This window comes from Triticum urartu, chromosome 2A (genome assembly GCF_056163025.1).
Source record: "Triticum urartu cultivar PI428250 chromosome 2A, HENAU_Tu73, whole genome shotgun sequence".
Taxonomy (NCBI): domain Eukaryota; kingdom Viridiplantae; phylum Streptophyta; class Magnoliopsida; order Poales; family Poaceae; genus Triticum; species Triticum urartu.
In genome coordinates this window covers 487,497,876-487,504,239 of record NC_141874.1, presented here as the reverse complement: position 1 = coordinate 487,504,239, position 6,364 = coordinate 487,497,876, and the positions used below count along the sequence as shown (strand labels likewise).

At 48.6% G+C, this 6,364-nt stretch overlaps 1 pseudogene; it reads right to left on the bottom strand.

The window, feature by feature from the left end:
• Positions 1 to 3,070: 3,070 nt before the first annotated feature.
• Positions 3,071 to 5,080, bottom strand: LOC147985567 (uncharacterized; annotated as a pseudogene).
• Positions 5,081 to 6,364: the final 1,284 nt, after the last annotated feature.

The following is a 6,364-nucleotide window of genomic DNA, read 5'->3' as shown; positions in this document are numbered from 1 at the left end:
CAAGTTGCATATTGACGAAAGACCACGTCAATTATTTAGTTCTCTCCCGTTTAGGTACCCAACAATATTAAATGTTGTTAAACATAGCAAGAGATGAAGCAAAAGTAAACTACACAATCTAAGCAATTTAAATGGGGCCGGAAACAACAACAACAACAACAACAACAACAACAACAACAACAATTTTGGTAAAACCCCATATGCATTTAGCAAATTGGTGCAACAACAAAGTTAAACATTTAAATGTTATTATCATGATGCGGAGGACATGTTCAAGATTATGCAAATTTAATGAAAATGTTGATAAGAGCATTATGAAGCATTTTGTCATTGTGGCGGAAACGAAAAGGGGTGCCACGGCAACGGTAACAATAACGGTGCCACGACAACATTCTAGTTCCGGTACTTGATTGAGATACCCATGCAAAGGGGAAGTGTGCGAATGCGTGCAAAAGATGGTGGGGCGCTCCTGGATACCGGGTGTCCCATGAATCGACGACGGTGTCAAACAAGGGAACAACTAACGTTCATGGGCGGATTACAACAACCAACATGCATCTCATACAACTCATGCATACGGTGCAAGAGTGGTCGTCTCGGGGTTATACCTTCGACGCATGCCTTTTCGGAACGGATCAAGTTCATAGCGGAAGTAGGCGTTCTCACGACGGTAGTGGAAGTAGTGGTACATGTTCGTTTCGGATAGGAACTTAATGAATCCACGGTCGACGGTAGTTGTATACTTAGTCTTGTCGGATCCACAGTTCTTTGGGCAACGGTAGTCGTACACTTTCATAGATGTTCGAGGCCGTCGGTAGGGGAGCTCGCGGTATTGCGATGATAGTGGTACAAGGTCATTGGGGTACTTGTCAGTCCGGTCTTGACGGTCTCGTTTTTGTGACGGTAGTCGTACTAGTCGGCGGTAGTGGAACTTGACGGATCCGGGCTCTTCGAGGGTCGTCGTGGTACTCGTTCACTTTGTAGTCGTACATGTACTATGGTCAAGGTCTTGGTGGACTTGCAGGCGTTGGCGATTCCTGAGACACCGGTAGAGGTACTGGACGCGACACTGTAAACTAGTACACTTTCAGAGAGGACTTCTCCATGAAACCCAAAATGAAATAGCCCCAAACAGAGGCAACAGAGGCGGAGACGCACGAGGATAGTGAGGCGGTGGTCCCGCGGCAACAGGAGGTCGACGGCGGCGCGGCATGGGAAGAACAACAACAGGACGGGGTGGCTACCCTCGCCCTTAGCGTGGAGCATGGGAGGCTGGAGGTGCCATGGACATCGGGCGCACGAGGAGGAGCAGGGAAAGGAGGTCGGGCGGGCAACGTGCTTGTGCAGCAACGGCTTAGGTCGTGGACGGCGGAGGTTCGGCGCTGGAGAAATAGGAAGGCCACAGTAGAGGAATGGGACTCCGACGACGAGGTGCAGCAGCGGCAGCGGCCATGGAGGACGGCGGCGCTGAGGCGGGGTAGAGCAAAGGGGGCGACGGGCGTGAGGATGAATGGGCGCCCGGCTCTGCAGGCTTCAGGTGGAGGAGGAGAAGGGGCGCGTCAGGGTGAGGCTCGGTCGCGTCGGGGTCCTGGAGGGGATTGGGCGCGGGGGCTCCTCCCCTGGCTCAAGGTGGAAGGGAGGAAAGGGAGACGAGGGGAGGAAGAGCGAGGGGGATCGGGACGATTGGATAGGGAGACGGGATTTTAGGCGGCGCAAGGGAAGAGACAAGGGAGAGAGCGAGAGTGGCAAAGGGAAACGGGCAAGGAGCGGTCAGCCTAGGTTTAGAATGGTGGGCTTAGGAGGGCATATGGGCCTGGGAGGCCGGCGCTGCTAGGAGGCCCAAGTGGCCAGAGGCGGCTGGGCTCCCTTCTCCCTCCCTCTTCTCTTAAAAACAACTTGCTTTCTCTAACAGAAAAGAAGTTAGAGAGAGGAAAATAAAGAGAGGGTTAGGGACGGATTTTGCGCATGGGGATAATATTCCCGGACTTGCAAAAATGTGTATGATCCAAGAAAAATGGAGTGGCCATTTTTCAAAGTTTAAATTCAAACTCATTTGATTTAAATTCAATTGGCTCGAATAGGAAGTGAGGGTTAGGAAGGTCCAAAAATGTTCAGATTTTTGGTGGAGCTCCGGAAAATGATGAAAGAATATATGGCAAGGTTTGAGGAGCAACTCGAAGCAGAAAAGACTTGAGAGTTACATTGCAAGTGTGTCACGGTAATTCCACAAGAATGGAAATATTTATAATAGCTCCCTAATATTGGGAGGATATGTTATAAAGAGAAGTCACCCTTCCCTCGGTTTAAATGGACCGAAGATCCATGCAATTTACTCAAGTGAGTTATTAGTTGGCTTTGAGAAAATGATGGCATGATGACATGATGCAATGCACATGATGCAACGAACCAAAACGAATCACCCGACAACACTCGGAAACATGGAAGGCATCTGAAGCTCCGATCTTGGGGCGTTACACCCCTTTCTTCAGTAATTCTGTTAGAGGTCGACTAATAATACCGTAGTTCTGGATGAACTTGCGATAATATCCAGTGAGCCCAAGAAATCCACGGAGTGCACGAACAAATGTAGGAGTAGGCCACGTCTGGACTGCTTCCACTTTCGTAGGATCTATAGCCACTCCGTCTACGCAGATCACATGTCCCAGGTATTCAATTGATGGCTGGGCAAAAGCACACTTGGGGCGCTTGACCACTGTGTTTGCAGAACGGCGCGCGGGAGGCGGACATCCTCAGATAGGGTAGCACTGTGCACCAAGATGTCATCCATAAAGACCAGCACTCCATGTCTCAACATAGGGTCAAAAATAAAGTTCATCATGCCTTGGAATGTCCCTGGTGCCCGTGAGAGCCCACAGGGCATAACCAGAAACTCGTAGAGCCCTTGGTGGGTGCGAAATGTTGTCTTGAACTCCTCACCATCTGCCACTCTGATTTGATGGTACCCGAATAACAAATCAAGCTTTGTGAACCACTTGGCCCTAGAAACTTCACCTCACAACTCATCCACAATGGGCATCGGGTGCTTGTTCTTAATAGTGATGGCATTGAGCTATCGATAATAAACACAAAATCGCCAAGACCCGTCTTTCTTGCGCACCAACAACACGGGAGATGCAAATGGACTGGTACTGGGACGAATGATCCCCATGCGTAGCATCTCTCTAATTTGTCGTTGGATCTCGTCTTTTTGTTGAGGTGTATGGCGGTATGGCCGAGCACTAACATGTTGGGCCCCTGGTATGAGAGGGATGGTATGGTCCTCCGGACGGCGTGGTGGTAACTTCGTTGGGGGTTGAAAACGATCATCAAATTCGTGCAACAGAGACTGAATTTCTGGTGGCAAAGGGGTACCCTCTGCCCTTTCGAGCTGAAGTGACATCAAGTCTTGCTCCTGGTGAATTTGCTGTATCTGCACACCGTGTTGAATAGCTCCTCTGCGCAACAGTCCTTTGAGTTTCTGTGGTGACACTTGATTACACTTCACTAGTTTATCTCACACTCCACGCAAAGTGATCCTGCGCCCATCATGTGTGAATTTCATCCATTTCTTGTGCCAATGCACCCACATGGGGCTGTGCTCTTCTAACCAATCAGCACCAACAATTAGGTCATAGCAGCCTAGGGGAAGTACCTTCATATCTTGGACAAAAGTATGCCCTTGTGTCCACCAGGTCAATTTCGGTGCCATTGTCGAGCTAGTCAGGGTATCACCACCAGCAATCACATATGATGCATTGGGAATTAGCTGAGTTGGAATCTGTAATTCTTGGACTAGGGCTGCATCCACAAAGGAACAATTTGCTCCGGAGTCAATCAACACAAGAATGCTACGCTTGCCAATTAGTCCATGGATGCGCATAGTGCGTTGTCTCACTGTTGTTTTGTTGGGGCTGTCACTTGCCAGTAGCATGACTTCATCCTCCAAGCTTGAATCCGACAAGTGTTGCGGATCAGGTGGATCATCCAGCTGCAAGACCTCCAGGAGTTCTTCCATGACATGTATGGGCACTTTGTCTAGGCACTTGTGACCTCTCGCCCATGGTTCTCCACAAGTAAAGCACAAGTTCTTGGACTTACGATACGCACGCAGTGCTTCAAGTCATTCAGACCACTTGCGAGTGTCTTCAGATGCTGCTACTGACTTGTTTTTGTCTAATGCTGATGTCGTTTTGGTATACAAACAATGCCCAAACCTGCCACTTGCTGGTGTCTTGTCTTGCTGCACCTCGACTTCCTGCAACAAGGCCAGACAACTAGCAGTATCGACATCCTCCGGACGATGTAAAATTATAGCAGCATGAATTTCAGGATGTAAGCCTGCTATGTAACGCTCAACAAAAAGCACTTCATGAGTATTGGGGTCTGCTGACAGAATTTGGTGTCTCAGAGTATCAAATTTGGTGGTGTATTACTCAACTGATCCGGACTGACTAAGCAACAACAACTGCCTCATGTACAGTTTGTGCTTATCCTTGCCCCATTTTTCTGCTACCGCATCACGCAATTCTCCCCAATGCAAGAAGTTTTTGCGTTTCTGTGCCATTTTTAACCAAAGGGCAGCATTACCCACTACATTCAGAGCCGCAAATTTAACTTTCATGGACTCTGAAACTCCATAGATATCGAAATACAACTCGCAATTGTCAATCCAGACTTGGTAGTCCTCCCCATCAAAAGTGGGAAAATCCATCTTTAGTGTACTGCCAAAGGAGGAACGGATCGGTCCGTGTGCCACCCGCCGATCTCCATGAACACCCTCTGATTCAAACATTGGGCAGACGTGCGAGAACGTACCATGAGCCAGAGGCAGGTCTGGGGATGCAGGACTCCGTAGAATTGGCCCCCGAGGTTGATGCTGACCGCCGTGCCCATGGGTCCTATCCGCACCCACAGTGCGCACCTCAAGTGTGGGAGGCGCAGCCGAGGAAGTGGCCAGATCAGGAGGAGGTGTAGGGCGATATGTCGGTGATTCGAGTGCTGTGAGGCACGTGGATGCATCCTCATCATGGAGCTGAAGCAGGGACACCGAGGTGGTGAGGGTGCGCGTCACCGCCTCCATGGTCTACATCCAAGCCGTGATGCCCTTGAGTTGCTCGGCGATCTCATCCAGTTTGGTGTTGGTTGCCGCATTGTGCTTCTCAATTCCCTCCATCACCGCCGAGATCTACGCCTGAACAACTGTAGGCGCTCTTCGCTTGGGCGCCAGATCGACACTCGGAGCTGGCGTTCCTGCCGAAGGATTGGAATTACGGCGATGGAGCAAATCCACCACATACCGCGATCGGACTGACGGATCAAGCCGGAACACGAGGTGGATTGACTGACTACTGATACCAATTGTTATGCTCCTGGATACATGAACTCGATCTAGATAGAGTAGAAAGGGAAGGGGATCTGGGTACACAGAGATGGGAGGAGGAGGAAAGGGGGAAAGTGTTCCCTTTCTCTAATCGACGACCTTCTCTTCTTTCGTTCTTGCCTTTATCTTCCTATCGCTCGCTTCCTGTGTGGTTGTCTCGACCCTCTAGGCTCGGTCCAATCTGCGGCAACGCCTTGAGGCCTTGGGTCTTCTTCCTGGGCTGGGCCACCATATAACAAATCGCAATTCAACTTATTCAACGGAGTTTAAGTAAGATCTCCACATACTCAACCATCATATAGTCTTCTATGATTGCTAACACTCACCGCATACATATGAGTAAAACGTTTCAACCGGACACATAGAAAGATAGGGGCTTACTGTTTTGCCTCCCAACGTATTCACCTCAAGGGTGATATCAACCATAATAACTCATGCTACCCATATTCAACTGGACATATGTGCCTAGATCTTTCCTCACCACATGATGCTTGACAAAAGAGAAAAATAAAAAGGAATAGAGAGAACTTTGAATCTTCACGTAAAAGTAAATACATAAAAGTAAAAGATAGGCCCTTTGCAGAGGGGAAGCAGAGGTGGCCATGCGCTTATTTGTTTGTATGCTCAATCCCTTAGTGTAAAAGAACGTCACATTGTATTGCCCCTTATGACAGCAACCTTTATTATGCAGTCTGTCGCTTTTATTCTTTGCCATCACAAGTTCGTACAACGCTCAATTTTCTCTTACACTAAATGATCTCACACTTTTAGAAGTACTTTTTATTGCCTTATTGCACCGATGACAACTTACTTGAAGGATCTTGCTCAATCCATAGGTAGGTAAGGTGGAATCTTGAAAATAAGATTTGGGTTTAAGGGTTTTTTGGATGCACAAGTTGTATCTCTACTTGGTGCGGATTTTTGGCTAGCAAGGATGGGGGGCAAGCACAACATGTTGAAGGATCTATAACAATATAACTTCTA